Source organism: Panulirus ornatus, chromosome 43 (assembly GCF_036320965.1).
Source record: "Panulirus ornatus isolate Po-2019 chromosome 43, ASM3632096v1, whole genome shotgun sequence".
Taxonomy (NCBI): Eukaryota; Metazoa; Arthropoda; class Malacostraca; order Decapoda; family Palinuridae; genus Panulirus; species Panulirus ornatus.
The window spans coordinates 17,255,705-17,271,246 of NC_092266.1; the positions used below are offsets into that span (position 1 = coordinate 17,255,705).

The 15,542-nt window shown below is 39.9% G+C and overlaps 1 protein-coding gene across 48 annotated transcripts in view; it reads left to right on the plus strand.

The window, feature by feature from the left end:
• The window catches only part of slo (calcium-activated potassium channel slo), a 1,069,848-nt gene that overhangs the window by 440,981 nt on the left and 613,325 nt on the right, over window positions 1-15,542 (plus strand). The gene's annotated exons all lie outside the window — the stretch shown is intronic.

The window sequence follows — 15,542 nt, forward strand, 5'->3', positions numbered from 1 at the left end:
CACCTCGCTCTTGTCACTAATATAATTGTTACTTTAGAATATATCTCTGCATATGAAAGGGTTTTTTGATATAAGTACTTACATCAAAGTCTAATTTGAGTGTTACATGGGTTTTGAATGGATATTCATATATGTTTGGAATGGAGAAAATTTTGATAAGCAAAATCTTGGGAAAATGAATATTCATTCAAAAGATAAGTGGGAAAAGAGTAATATGAATGCACAAATGTGAAAAGCCCAAATGTTTCAAGTAAATAATTTTACATGTAGATAGTATCAGCTTGTGGGATTGATTAATGACCTTAGATGAGTCAGTAGAATGTATTTGAATAATTATATGGCTTTTTAAGGTTGGAAGTGATTAGGCCTATATGTATTTAATCTTTTTTCAAAACTTCATTCTTTTCAGTTTGCAAATGACATTAATATGTTTCCTATGATTTTGCTGACTATGAAAGATCACATTGATTCATGTTTAGATATGTAGAAAATATATCATGATAACTAGTATACATACCTGATAAATTTCTTACAGTTTTTCATTGAAATATTTTCAGATGATAGCGTCTGTTGCAGTACAGCAAAGAGTTACCATTTCCTTATGTTTTATTCACATTTATATTTTTAGATACATTTACTTATTTCATATAATGCTAATTATGATTTTATGAGAATTAAAGCTTTTTAGTCATCATGCCTCTTTCACTGCATATATAAAAGATGTAGTCAGTGCATTCTATGTGAATAATCACTAGAATTTTATGAAAACAAGATTCTAAGTTACAGAAACAGGAATGCAAATTGGTACTTAGTTTCAATGCTTAGAAAGAATAGACATTGACTCTAACCAATAGATAAAAAGTCTCAAATATCTAAGGATTTACCTTTGAGCCTTGATAATAATTATGTTTCTGAAACAGTCACTAAAAGTTCTATGCTCTCAGGTTGTTATTATATCATTTGTATGACCATTATAAACCACTGTAGTACCAGAAGACCTGTTTATCAGTTCAGTTTGATATAGTTGCAATTTATAGAAATCACTCGCTGATGATAAGTAAACTTTTCTTACAGTAGATAATTTAACATTTAGAACAAATAGGAAGTCATCTTAGTATTGTCATTTACATATAGAATTGCAGTATAATAAGATTCTACATTTCCTCCTTTTTTTTCAGCCATAATCTTGGGAAATAGAGTACTACATGAGTGTGCTTACTGCTGTGCTTGCTCCTTTAACTTGGATGGCACAAAATTCAACATACTTATATTGTTTTATCCACAGCATTAATGATTTTTGAGAGTGGATTAAAGTTTGAATGGACCAGTGCTTTTTATAAGTCAAGGGGCAGTGCTAAAGGCTCTGTGGTATGATAATTGTTTTACACAAATGAAACAGAAAGATTGAAGACTAATGCAGATATTTGAGTGAATAGAAGTATATTATTGACATTCATCTAAGAAAGCTTTAACTACTGCCATTTTAAAACCTATAGTATGACTATGTTTGTAATTCAATTAGAGATTATGCGTTCTAGGTCTTGTTGGTTTAATATCATCTTGTGTTTGAGTTTGCATTAACTTGTCAACAGCTTTTTGTATTTCTAATGAGCAGAAAAAGGAGACTATAAGTTGTTGATTTTAAGATACACTGTAGTAGCTGAAGGAAATCATCCATGATGAATGGTGGCAGAAAGAATTTTGATATTATGCTCTTCATATACTTGTAAAAGTTTCATAGTCAAGCATAATAACTGGAATGGCACTAGGTAGCAAATGACAACAATGAGGCTTGCCATGTGTTTCAAAGAATACTTGATTTTAACTATGTATAGTATGCTTGCTTCATGCATTGCTAGTTTGATTTGAATGATGCCTGTGATAGAGAATTCATAATACTTTCAGGTATAGATTATGACTGCAGTTTTGACGAATATAACAGCAGAAGGAAAGTGTCTCATTGATAATTAATTCAGAGAGCTGCTGTATTGCAACTGTGTTGTGTTTGTTAATCTTTCATTGAAGTTCTCCTGAAATTTGTAACCTCTTTGGTACATTCTTAAAGGGTCTGGTACAAAATCTTATTTAGTTTTTTGGAGGGGAAAGCTATTTTTTTTAAATTAGAATCAGCCAATGAGTAAGAGAAAGAAAGCTTACTCATTGGCCCCTTCTATAGCAAACACTAGCTTTTCACATGCTCAGAAATTGTTTTCTCTCTTTTAGGAGTCAGCCAATTAGCAAAGGAAATGGGTCTTGCTCACTGGCCTCCTCTTAGGAAGAATTTGCTTTTCATAATTTCAGAATTCATTCACTTCCTAAAAACACTAGCCATGATCCAGGATAATGAGAGTGCCTTGCTCTCTTTTGTGATAATAGGGCAAGTACCAAATAACCAAATCACCGACACCACTTTTTCCTCCATTGTGCCACCACCTTTTACCATCCCCATTGTAGCCACCAGTACCAACACCTCTGTTATCCACTTTTCCACTGCCAGTACCAGACCCCTGCCACCACCTTTTCCACCAGCTTCACCACCCTTTACCACCATTTCTGCCATTGCTCTTGCAATCACTTTGTTGCCATCAACACTATCTCTGCCACTGTTTTTCACAACTACTTATGTCACTACCTCTGTTATTCCCTCTGCCACCACCACCCTTACTGCCATAACTTCTCCCTCCACCTGTTCTAATGCATCTGCTGACATCCTTGCCACCAATTCTTACACCTATTCTTCCACCACCTTTGACAGCCCAAGTGTAACCACCACTGCAGCTGCTCTGTCACCTTCTCTCCAGCATCCTGTTCCATTACCTCTGATATCCCCTCTGTGACCACCACCACTACCATCAATTTTGTCATCACCTCTTCCACCATTTGTACTGCCACCTTTTCAGTAACTATCAGTGCTGCTATCTTTGTCATCCCCTTTGCCTTCACTATTATCACCACCTCTTCTAACATCTTTGCCATCCCATACTACCATTTCTCATCCACCTCTGTGCCTGTTCCCATTACCACCACCTCTGTCATTCTCATTGTCACTGCATATACAACCACCTGTGCCACCATCTCTGCAATTCCCTCTGCAGGCACCAGTTCTACCACTCCTACCTTCACCTCTTTCACCATCTGTATCATCACCTTTGCCACTACCACGTCCTGTACAATCACCTCTGCCACCAGTTCTGCTGTCGCTTCTGCTGCCACCCCTACCAACCTCCACCATTTCTGCCATCCCTTCTGCTACTTCCTTGTCACCTCTGTCACCTTTGCCACCACCAGTACCACTACCATTTCCTTTACTGCTATTATTTCCATCACTCACCATTACCACTATGTCTTCCTCAAACCTGCCACCACTCCTATAGCCACCTCTGCCATCCTTCCTAGCCACCTTTGCCACCTTTTTTAGGCACCACCACTACCATCATCTCCACAACCACTAGTACCACCATCTCAGCTATCCTCTCTGCACTACCACTGCCTCTGCCACCATCTGTACACCTATCTGTGCCACTGACTCTACCATCACTTTTGCCAACATCTCTTACCATCTCTGCCATAGTCCTCATTCACTTCTCAGCCACTATCTTATTTAGTCATGTAAGTTCATATAATGAGTACTTCAGAATCCCTCCAAAAGTAGGTCTTCCTGGCTTACATTTCATGCCTCAGAGGTAAACTTCCTAATCATAGATTACCTTTGTTTAACAAACTTTTTTCAAAGAAAAGAACTTTCCCAAAGGATTTCTCATATTTTATTCACTTTCAATAGATATGTTTTCCTAAAGCAGTTCAGGATTACCTCCATTCAATAGATAGAATATGTCCTTCTGAGACATTTGTATATACTAGACTTTAACTTACAGGATCTATATAAGCATGTTCCTATGCAACCTAGGTTGAGAAGACTCCTAAGCTTCATAGTAGTGAAGCAGTTACATCTCATACCTGCTCTGATGATCGAGTGTCTAGGCCTTTATGGGACTAGTTCCAAGTATCATTCTGACCTGCCCACAGAAAAAATAATTTCTTTTTCCAGCGGCTTGTATCTTTGGTGTTTTCAAACGTATGTCAAGGTGACTGTCTCACAAGTTTGTGAAAAAATTTGATGTCAGTTATGGGGTTCATTTAGCAACACATAAAGTAAACAGGTTCTTTCCAGCTGTGAAGTGCCAAGTTCTGAGATATTAAGGAAACCTTTTGTATGATGGTTATCTCAGATCAGACTACAATCCACTCTTCCTGTGTTACCCTTCATTGGACCTTCAAGTATGGACAGACTTCATCAACAAGAATAGGGTTGTCATTCTTTGGAGGGCCATATAGATACTGGTCCTTAGGTCTTAGGGATTTTCTGCATGAAAATTATTCTTTGAATTCCAGCCTATTCTTCAGGGAAAGAGCATTTATGTCCTCATGGGTAATACTACAGCAGCTTAGAGCATTTCCAACCAGGAAACATGCCAATATCATCTGCTGGACATGACACAAGTTGCTCATTTTAGCCCAGGATCTTCATCTTCTGGTTTCAGTCAAGTACTATTAGAAGCAAGTTTAGGACAAACAACTTCAGATGGATCCTCATGATGGGTGTTTCACCTCAGGTAAATGTTTCCATCACCAAAGATCCAGTGTTATCTTTCCAGTATACATTTTTTTCTTATTTGCCATTTCCCGCGTTGGCGAGGTAACGTTAAGAGCAGAGGACTGAGCCTTTGAGGGAACATCCTCACTTGGCCTCCTTCTCTGTTCTCTCTTTTGGAAAATTAAAGATGAGAGGGGAGGGTTTCCAGCCCCCCACTTCCTCCCTTTTAGTCTCCTTCTACTACATGCAGGGAATACGTGGGAAGTATTCTTTCTCCTCTACCCCCAGGGATGATAAACATAGTGCAAAGACTTCCATGCCAACAATCCCAGTTGACTGGCACCAGTGGAAGAACCTCTTCCTCTTCCTCCAGAAGCTGGAGCCTTCTCATTGTTCAGTAACAGTGATAGCATTAGTATGTAGGGCAAGCCTTGTTTTTCCCACTTGCCCAAATTTGTTTCCAATTTCTTTCCAGTTTCTCTCGCATCTGTTGGGTATGACTGAGCTAAGTGCTCATCATTGAATGTTACTTTTTTTTTATATTTTTTACATCATTTTGAGAGCATTGTTGCAAAATATATCAATTAGTATATCAGATCCTCCAGAGGCTGCATGGATCACTCAGGTTGTAGAGTCTCGCAAGAGTATGTATAAATAGATCCATAACTTACTATCCTTGAGAGCATGTACTTTCAATGTTCATATATCGTGTTTTATAGCAAGAGTAAGGCTAGTAACATCTTAGTTTCCTAAAGGTCTTCACTTTAGGGACCAACTCCACTTGGCTGTGGAGCTGAACATTTTTTTCATTTTTTTTTTTTTTTATAATATACTTAGTCGCTCTCTCCTGTGTTAGTGAAGTAGCGCAAGGAACATAGTCCTACAATTAACCCATCCACTGTGGCTGGATACTTTTATTGCCTACTCCCCTTTGTGGCAGAAATTACGAAAGTTGGAAAAAAATATTTTAAGCATAATTTTATTTAGTAATGAAAATGAATAGGATAATCTCTCCTTATTGCAACAATATAGGGCTCAGCTGACTTTGGCTTTCCTTTCACTGTCAATATTTGCATACTTTCAAGGTTATGTAGCCCTCTCTGCATTGCCAGAAAGCAGTATAGCAGCAGGATAGTTTCCTTTCACTCATAGTTTTCTTGTGAAAGTGTAATGATAGCTATATATGAATAACTGTTTTTATGTAATATAGAAATATCCATGTTTAAAGTAGTGAATAGTGTTGCATCTTAGAGGGCATATGCCATACGACCTCTTTACAGCACTAACCTCTCATCTGTTCATAAATCTTGAAATAGAGTGAACTTCTTATGGAATTTTGTGTCTATATGTTCATGTTTTTGCCATATTCTTGGCAACTTGTCTCCTTCTTGCCCAAGTTGTTTCATGTCAACAACGTGAATAACTCATAGTTGAATAAAGTGGTCATGAAAATTTTTCATATCATACATATCATTTGTTGTCCAGTAGTCATTAATTCTGTTTCTTTTTACAAATGACCCATGAATCATTTCACTAAGGAAAAGATATGTCTCATCCTTGGTTGTGTTAGTCCCGTTATCCAGTCTAGAGCTTGGTGAAGATGGGCAAAAAGTTTCCCAAAGATACCTATGTCTGTTTGTTTCCTCCACTTCATATGGTTGTTCAAAAAAACCATAGAACAAATCAAGCTCCTTTGAAGAGGCATTTTCTATCACCAAGTTTGAGGAATCACACTCAAAGTCATTTGATGTAAGTGATGTATCCTGTCAGCCCCATGTGCAGCTGCCCACTTCATCCCTGCCACTCACACACTGTGTTTGTTTTGATGGCAGTGTGTGTGGATCATGTTCACCATATTTGTCTTCTATAGAGTCACTGTACCTCTCATCTTCACAAAATGGACATTCATCGTATCTTAGTTGATCTGAGTCACGTTTAACAAGAATATCAGCATGATTGGTGGGGTTGGAGTGGCATGGCGGCAGGCTTCAGTTGTGGTACTACTTCTCTGCCATAATCAAGCACACTGACTAATACAGTTTGAAGATAATGCTTATAACTTAAGGCAGTGCTATGAATTATGCAAGTTTGGTCTTCCATCTCCAATATATGCCTGCCAAGCTCCTGCCTAAGAGTTTTGAAAGCAAAAACTACATATGTACTAACCAAAGTGAACCCTTATTCTTCCAAGATACCACATATGTATCAAACACTGTGGTAGAGTCAAAAAGAGTTGAAGAAACTCCTATAGGTGACAGTGAGAGAAAGTAAAGAAAGCACCTCTCATTATCAGTAGTGAAGAAAGTGGAGTTAATGCAAAATCTTGATCATGATGTGGCAGTGAGGTGACTGACTTAGGAGTATGGAGTGGGAATGGCTACCATATGCAATTTAAAGAAACAGAAAGACAAGTTGCTGAAGTTTTACACTGAAAGTAATGAACAGAAATTAATGAAAAATAGAAAAACATTGCAGAGAGCAAAAAATGAAGATCTTGATAGTGTGTTGAAAGAAAGGATTTGTCATCTGACTGGTATGTTGATCATGGCACAAGCTAAGATATATCATGAAGAACTGAAGAATGAAGGTGACTTAATATTCAGCATCAGTAGGTTGGTTGCAGAAATTTAAGAAGTGTCATGGTATAGATTTATCTTAAAATTTCTGGTGATAAAGCTTTGTCTGATCAAGAGGCAGGAGAAAGCTACATTGATAAACTTTACAAAGATAATTTCAGGTGAAAGCTTTTCATCTGGACAAGTTTATTATGTTGATGAAACCTCATTGTTGCGGCATTTTATTTCTAGAAAAACCAACAACAGCTGTTGAGGTGGTACTTACTGGAGTGAAAGATACTGAAGACAGGCTGAATATTCTTAGGTATGCAAATGCAGCAGGCACTCACAAATGTAAACTTGGTGTGATCAGGAAGAGCAAACATCCAAGGTGTTTTAAGGGAGTGCGAACTTCCACCTGTTTTCTATTATGCAAATAAGAAAGCGTGTGTAACCAGGGACTTATTTTCTATTTTCATAACTACTTTGTACAAGTGGTGTGTGTGATTATTTTAGGCAAGCAGGACTTGAAGGAAACTGTAAGATTTTGTTGTTTCCAGACAATTGTTCAGCACATCCCCACTGGACTTCACAACTTGTGGAGTTAATGTTTTTGGCATTTACTTTCCCCCCAAATATGACATTTTTAATTCATCCATGTGACCAAGGAATTTAAAGAGTATTTAAAAGTGAATGTAATGACTTTCTTTTTCTTTTTTACCATATACTTGCTGAACAGAGGCATGAGGTTGACAGGCTACCAAAAGGAGTTTAGCATTAAAGACACCATCTACGTGGCCTGAAACAGTGTTTTATATGGATGATGCACCAAATGAAGAGTTTGGAGGATTTTATGTGACAAGTGAAAAGATGAAATCAGGGCTCCTTAATTATGGAAAAGGTTTACCATCAGAATGTGTGAATAAGCCAAGGGAAGCAAATATCAAAGTGTTGAAGAGTGACAATGATGCTCCAGTTGTGAACTCTTTGAATGTTGGGGGGGATTGCAGAAATGGTGTTAAATCAAGATAAGCATGATGATAGCAGTGATAATGAAGATTGAATTGAGAACACTGCTGAGAAAGTGCCTATAGATGCCATGGTGAAAATGTGTGACAGATTCATTGATGTGCTTGGGCACTGTGCATTTATAAGAGAGTGATAGATTATGGCAGTTTATTGAATAAAAGAGAAACTGCTCATACATAAATTGAAGTTATTGAGGCAGATGGTGTTGGAAGAAATCTTCAAAAAAGCCTCCAACTGAGTGTTACTATGTCACTTTAGAATCCAGTTCCTAGCCTATCATCTGCTTCAGATGTCCTGCTCAATGATATTAGTGTCTATATTAATGAACTCATACCCCCTCCTTCAAATTTCTTAAGCCAGATGTAATCTACTTTACGTATTGATTGAATTTACCATACTTTGCATGAAGAAAACATCAAGATTGTTTTGTAAGTACTGAACCTTCTTTTGATTATTTCTTATTATTTTATGCAATATGATACTACCAGAAGGCTGTATGTATCCATGTGTAGTTGAAATGCTGTTAGTAGAAATGAAAATGCCGTTCAAATGCTATCTTCTAAGCTATATCAATGCCAATCCTTGCACTATATATACCTTTGAAATGGTTTGGTTACATGGAGAGAATGAGTGAGGAAAGATTGACAAAGAGGATATATGTCAGAGGTGGAGGGAACGAGGATAAATGGGAGACCAAATTGGAGGTTGAAGGATGGAGTGAAAAAGATTTTAAGCGATCGGGGCCTGAACATACCGGAGGGTGAAAGGTGTGCAAGGAATAGAGTGAATTGGAACAATGTAGTATACCAGGGTCGACGTGCTGTCAGTGGATTGAACCAGGGCATGTGAAGCATCTGGGGTAAACCATGGAAAGTTTTATGGGATCTGGATGTGGAAAGGGAGCTGTGGTTTTGGTGCATTACTATGACAGCTAGAGACTGAGTGTGAACAAATGTGACCTTTGTTGTCTTTTCCTTGCACTACCTGGCACGTGCACACCAGTGGGGGGGGTGCTGTTTTATGTGTGGCGGGATGGCTGTGGAAATGGATGAAGGCAGCAAGTATGAATATGTACTTGTGTATATGTCTGTGTAAGTATATGTATGTACACATTGAAATGTATAGGTATGTATATATGCGTGTGTGGGTGTTTATGTATATGCATGTGTAAATGGGTGGGTTGGACCATTTTTTCGTCTGTTTCCATGTGCTACCTTGCTAACGTGGGAGACAGCGACTAAGTATGATTAATAAATGAATAAATATAATTGATCCACACATCCTCTACCACTTCTGAAACAACACTGCTCTTTCCCAGTTTGATGCTCTGTACATGCCTTTACCCTCTCAGTCAGTACCCTCCCATATGATTTCCCTGGAATACTCAACAAACTTATACCTTTGTAATTTGAACACTCACCTTTCTCCCATTTGCCTTTGCACAATGGCGCTATGCATGCGTTCCACCAGTCTTCAGGCACTTCCACATGAACCATACATACATTGATAGCCGTTCAAACGCTATCTTCTAAGCTATATCAGTGCCAATCCTTGCACTGTATATGCCTTTGAAATGGTTTGGTCACATGGAGAGAATGAGTGAGGAAAGATTGACAGAGAAGATATATGTCAGAGGTGGAGGGAACGAGGATAAGTGGGAGACCAAATTGGAGGTTGAAGGATGGAGTGAAAAAGATTTTAAGCGATCGAGGCCTGAACATACCGGAGGGTGAAAGGTGTGCAAGGAATAGAGTGAATTGGAACAATGTAGTATACCAGGGTCGACATGCTGTCAATGGATTGAACCAGGGCATGTGAAGCATCTGGGGTAAACCATGGAAAGTTTTATAGGATCTGGATGTGGAAAGGGAGCTGTGGTTTTGGTGCATTACTATGACAGCTAGAGACTGAGTGTGAACGAATGTGACCTTTGTTGTCTTTTCCTTGCGCTACCTCGCACGCACACACCAGTGGGGGGGGGGGGTGCTGTTTCATGTGTGGCGGGATGGCTATGGAAATGGATGAAGGCAGCAAGTATGAATATGTACCTGTGTATATGCCTGTGTATGTATATGTATGTACACATTGAAATATATAGGTATGTATATATGCGTGTGTGGGTGTTTATGTATATGCATGTGTAAATGGGTGGGTTGGGCCATTCTTTCGTCTGTTTCCATGTGCTACCTTGCTAACATGGGAGACAGTGACTAAGTATAATTAATGAATAAATATAATTGATCCACACATCCTCTACCACTTCTGAAACAACACTGCTCTTTCCCAGTTTGATGCTCTGTACATGCCTGTACCCTCTCAGTCAGTACCCTCCCATATGATTTCCCTGGAATACTCAACAAACTTATACCTTTGTAATTTGAACACTCACCTTTCTCCCCTTTGCCTTTGCACAATGGCGCTATGCATGCGTTCCGCCAATCCTCAGGCACTTCCGCATGAACCATACATACATTGAATATCCTCACCAACCAGTCAACAGCACAGTCACCCCCTTTTTTAATAGATTCCGCAGCAATACCATCCAAACCTGCTACCTTGCTGGCTTTCATCTTCCTCAAAGCTTTCACTACCTCTTCTCTGTAGGGTTGAGGGACAAATCAATTGGGAGGTAAGTTTGAATGGAGAAAAACTGGAGGAAGTGAAGTGTTTTAGATATCTAGGAGTGGATTTGGCAGCAGAGGGAACCATGGAAGCGGAAGTGAATCATAGGGTGGGGGAGGGGACGAAAGTTCTTGGAGCGTTAAAGAATGTGTGGAAGTCGAGAACATTATCTCGGAAAGCAAAAATGGGTATGTTTGAAGGAATAGTGGTTCCATCAATGTTATATGGTTGCGAGGCGTGGGCCATAGATAGAGTTGTGCGGAGGAGGGTGGATGTGCTGAAAATGAGATGTTTGAGGACAGTATGTGGTGTTAGATGGTTTGATCGAGTAAGTAATGATAGGGTAGGAGAGATGTGTAGGAATAAAAAGAGTGTGGTTGAGAGAGCAGGAGAGGATGTCTTGATATGGTTTGGTCACATGGAGAGAATGAGTGAGGAAAGATTGACCAAGAGGATATATGTGTCGGAGGTGGAGGGAATGAGGAGAAGTGGGAGACCAAATTGGAGGTGGAAAGATGGAGTGAAAGAGATTTTGAGTGATCGGGGACCTGAACATGCAGGAGGGTGAAAGGTGTGCAAGGAATAGAGTGAATTGGAACGATGTGCTATACCGGGGTCGATGTTCTGTCAATGGACTGAACCAGGGCATGTGAAGCATCTGGGGTAAACCATGGAAAGTTGTGTGGGGCCTGGATGTGGAAAGGGAGCTGTGGTTTTGGTACATTATTACAGGACAGCTAGAGACTGAGTGTGAACGAATGTGGCCTTTGTTGTCTTTTCCTAGCGCTACCTCGCACACATGAGGGTGGAGGGAGTTTTTATGTCATGTGTGGCAGGGTGGCGATGGGAATGAATAAAGGCATACTATGAATTATGTACATGTGTACATATAAATGTATATGTCTGTGCATGCATATATATATATATATGTATATGTTGAGATGTATAGGTATGTATATTTGCGTGTGTGGATGTGTATGTATATACATGTGTATGTGGGTGGGTTGGGCCATTCTTTTGTCTGTTTCCTTGCGCTACCTCGCTAACGCAGGAGACAGCAACAAGGCAAAATAGATAAATAAATAAATATATATCATACATACATGTATATCGTATCATCATACATACATTAGATAACCTTACCAACCAGTCATCAATACAGTCACCCCCTTTTTTATCAGATTCCACTGCAATACCATCCAAACCTGTTGCCTTGCCGGCTTTCATCTTCCGCAAAACTTTTACTACCTCTTCTCTGTTTACCAAATCATTTTCCCTAACCCTCTCACTTTGCACACTACCTCAACCAGAACACCCTATATCTGCCACTCCATCATCAAACACATTCAACAAACCTTCAAAATACTCACTCCATCTCCTTCTCTTATCACCACTACTTGTTATCACCTCCCCATTAGCCCCCTTCACTGAAGTTCCCATTTGCTCCCTTGTCTTACGCACTTTATTTACCTCCTTCCAAAACATCTTTTTATTCTCCCTAAAATTTAATGATACTCTCTCACCCCAACTCTCATTTACCCTCTTTTTCACCTCTTGCACCTTTCTCTTGACCTCCTGCCTCTTTCTTTTATACATCTCCCACTCATTTGGATTTTTCACCTGCAAAAATCATCCAAATGCCTCTCTCTTCTCTTTCACTAATAATCTTACTTCTTCCTCCCACCACTCACTACCCTTTCTAATCAACCTACCTCCCACGCTTCTCATGCCACAAGCATCTTTTGCGCAAGCCATCACTGCTTCCCTAAATACATCCCATTCCTCCCCCACTCCCCTTACCTCCTTTGTCTCACCTTTTTCCATTCTATACTCAGTCTCTCCTGGTACTTCCTCACACAAGTCTCCTTCCCAAGCTCACTTACTCTCACCACTCTCTTCACCCCAACATTTTCTCTTCTTTTCTGAAAACCCCTACAAATCTTCACCTTCGCCTCCACAAAACAATGATCAGACATCCCTCCAGTTGCACCTCTCAGCACATTAACATCCAAAAGTCTCTCTTTCACGCGCCTATCAATTAACACGTAATCCAATAATGGTCTCTGGCCATCTCTCCTATTTACATACGTACACTTATGTATATCTCTCTTTTTAAACCAGGTATTCCCAATCAGTTGTTGTTCGCTGATGATACAGCGCTGGTGGCTGATTCATGTGAGAAACTGCAGAAGCTGGTGACTGAGTTTGGAAAAGTGTGTGGAAGAAGAAAGTTAAGAGTAAATGTGAATAAGAGCAAGGTTATTAGGTACAGTAGGGTTGAGGGTCAAGTCAATTGGGAGGTGAGTTTGAATGGAGAAAAACTGGAGGAAGTGAAGTGTTTTAGATATCTGGGAGTGGATCTGGCAGCGGATGGAACCATGGAAGCGGAAGTGGATCATAGGGTTGGGGAGGGGGCGAAAATTCTGGGGGCCTTGAAGAATGTGTGGAAGTCGAGAACATTATCTCGGAAAGCAAAAATGGGTATGTTTGAAGGAATAGTGGTTCCAACAATGTTGTATGGTTGCGAGGCGTGGGCTATGGATAGAGTTGTGCACAGGAGGATGGATGTGCTGGAAATGAGATGTTTGAGGACAATGTGTGGTGTGAGGTGGTTTGATCGAGTGAGTAACGTAAGGGTAAGAGAGATGTGTGGAAATAAAAAGAGCGTGGTTGAGAGAGCAGAAGAGGGTGTTTTGAAGTGGTTTGGGCACATGGAGAGAATGAGTGAGGAAAGATTGACCAAGAGGATATATGTGTCGGAGGTGGAGGGAGCAAGGAGAAGAGGGAGACCAAATTGGAGGTGGAAAGATGGAGTGAAAAAGATTTTGTGTGATCGGGGCCTGAACATGCAGGAGGGTGAAAGGAGGGCAAGGAATAGAGTGAATTGGATCGATGTTGTATACCGGGGTTGACGTGCTGTCAGAGGATTGAATCAAGGCATGTGAAGCGTCTGGGGTAAACCATGGAAAGCTGTGTAGGTATGTATATTTGCGTGTGTGGACGTATGTATATACATGTGTATGGGGGGGGGTTGGGCCATTTCTTTCGTCTGTTTCCTTGCGCTACCTCGCAAACGCGGGAGACAGCGACAAAGTATAAAAAAAAAAAAAAAAAAAATTCCCAATCACCTGTCCTTTTTCAGCACATAAATGTACATGCTCTTCACCATTTCCATTTACAACACTGAACACCCCATGTATACCAATTATTCCCTCAACTGCCACATTACTCACCTTTGCATTCAAATCACTATAACCCGGTCTTGTGCATCAAAACCACTAACACACTCATTCAGCTGCTCCCAAACCACTTGCCTCTCATGATCTTCTCATGCCCAGGTGCATATGCACCAATAATCACCCATCTCTCTCCATCAACTTTCAGTTTTACCCATATCAATCTAGAATTTACTTTCTTACACTCTATCACATACTCCCACCAGTCCTGTTTCAGGAGTAGTACTACTCCTTCCCTTGCTCTTGTCCTCTCACTAACCCCTGACTTTACTCCCAAGACATCCCCAAACCACTCTTCCCCTTTTTTATATATATATATATATATATATATATATATATATATATATATATATATATTTTTTGCTTTGTCGCTGTCTCCCGCGTTTGCGAGGTAGCGCAAGGAAACAGACGAAAGAAATGGCCCAACCCACCCCCATACACATGTATATACATACGTCCACACACGCAAATATACATACCTACACAGCTTTCCATGGTTTACCCCAGACTCTTCACATGCCCTGATTCAATCCACTGACAGCACGTCCACCCCGGTATACCACATCGATCCAATTCACTCTATTCCTTGCCCTCCTTTCACCCTCCTGCATGTTCAGGCCCCGATCACACAAAATCTTTTTCACTCCATCTTTCCACCTCCAATTTGGTCTCCCACTTCTCCTCGTTCCCTCCACCTCCGACACATATATCCTCTTGGTCAATCTTTCCTCACTCATTCTCTCCATGTGCCCAAACCACTTCAAAACACCCTCTTCTGCTCTCTCAACCACGCTCTTTTTATTTCCACACATCTCTCTTACCCTTACGTTACTCACTCGATCAAACCACCTCACACCACACATTGTCCTCAAACATCTCATTTCCAGCACATCCATCCTCCTGCGCACAACTCTATCCATAGCCCACGCCTCGCAACCATACAACATTGTTGGAACCACTATTCCTTCAAACATACCCATTTTTGCTTTCCAAGATAATGTTCTCGACTTCCACACATTCTTCAAGGCCCCCAGAATTTTCGCCCCCTCCCCCACCCTATGATATATATATATATATATATATATATATATATATATATATATATATATATATATATATATATATATATATATATATATACATATATTCCTTTGAGTCCACGGGGAAAATGAAACACAAAAAGTTCCCAAGTGCACTTTCGTGTAATAATCGCATCATCAGGGGAGACGCAAGAGAAAAATATAACAGTCAGTTGATATGCATCGAAGAGACGAAGCTAGGACCCATTGCAGGGTTTGATTTTGCCCCAGACCCTGCTGGATGAGCTACCACATCATTTCAGTATTCTGCAAACCAAAAAATTCTTTAATTCAGAAGAAGCAAGGGCACCACAATTTTCAGATAATGGATTATCAATGTGTATCTGTATTTGGATCTTTTCCTTATTGGGATCTGCAAAACACTTTTTTCTAACCGACTGCTTACCGCCTTAAATTTACAGTAAGC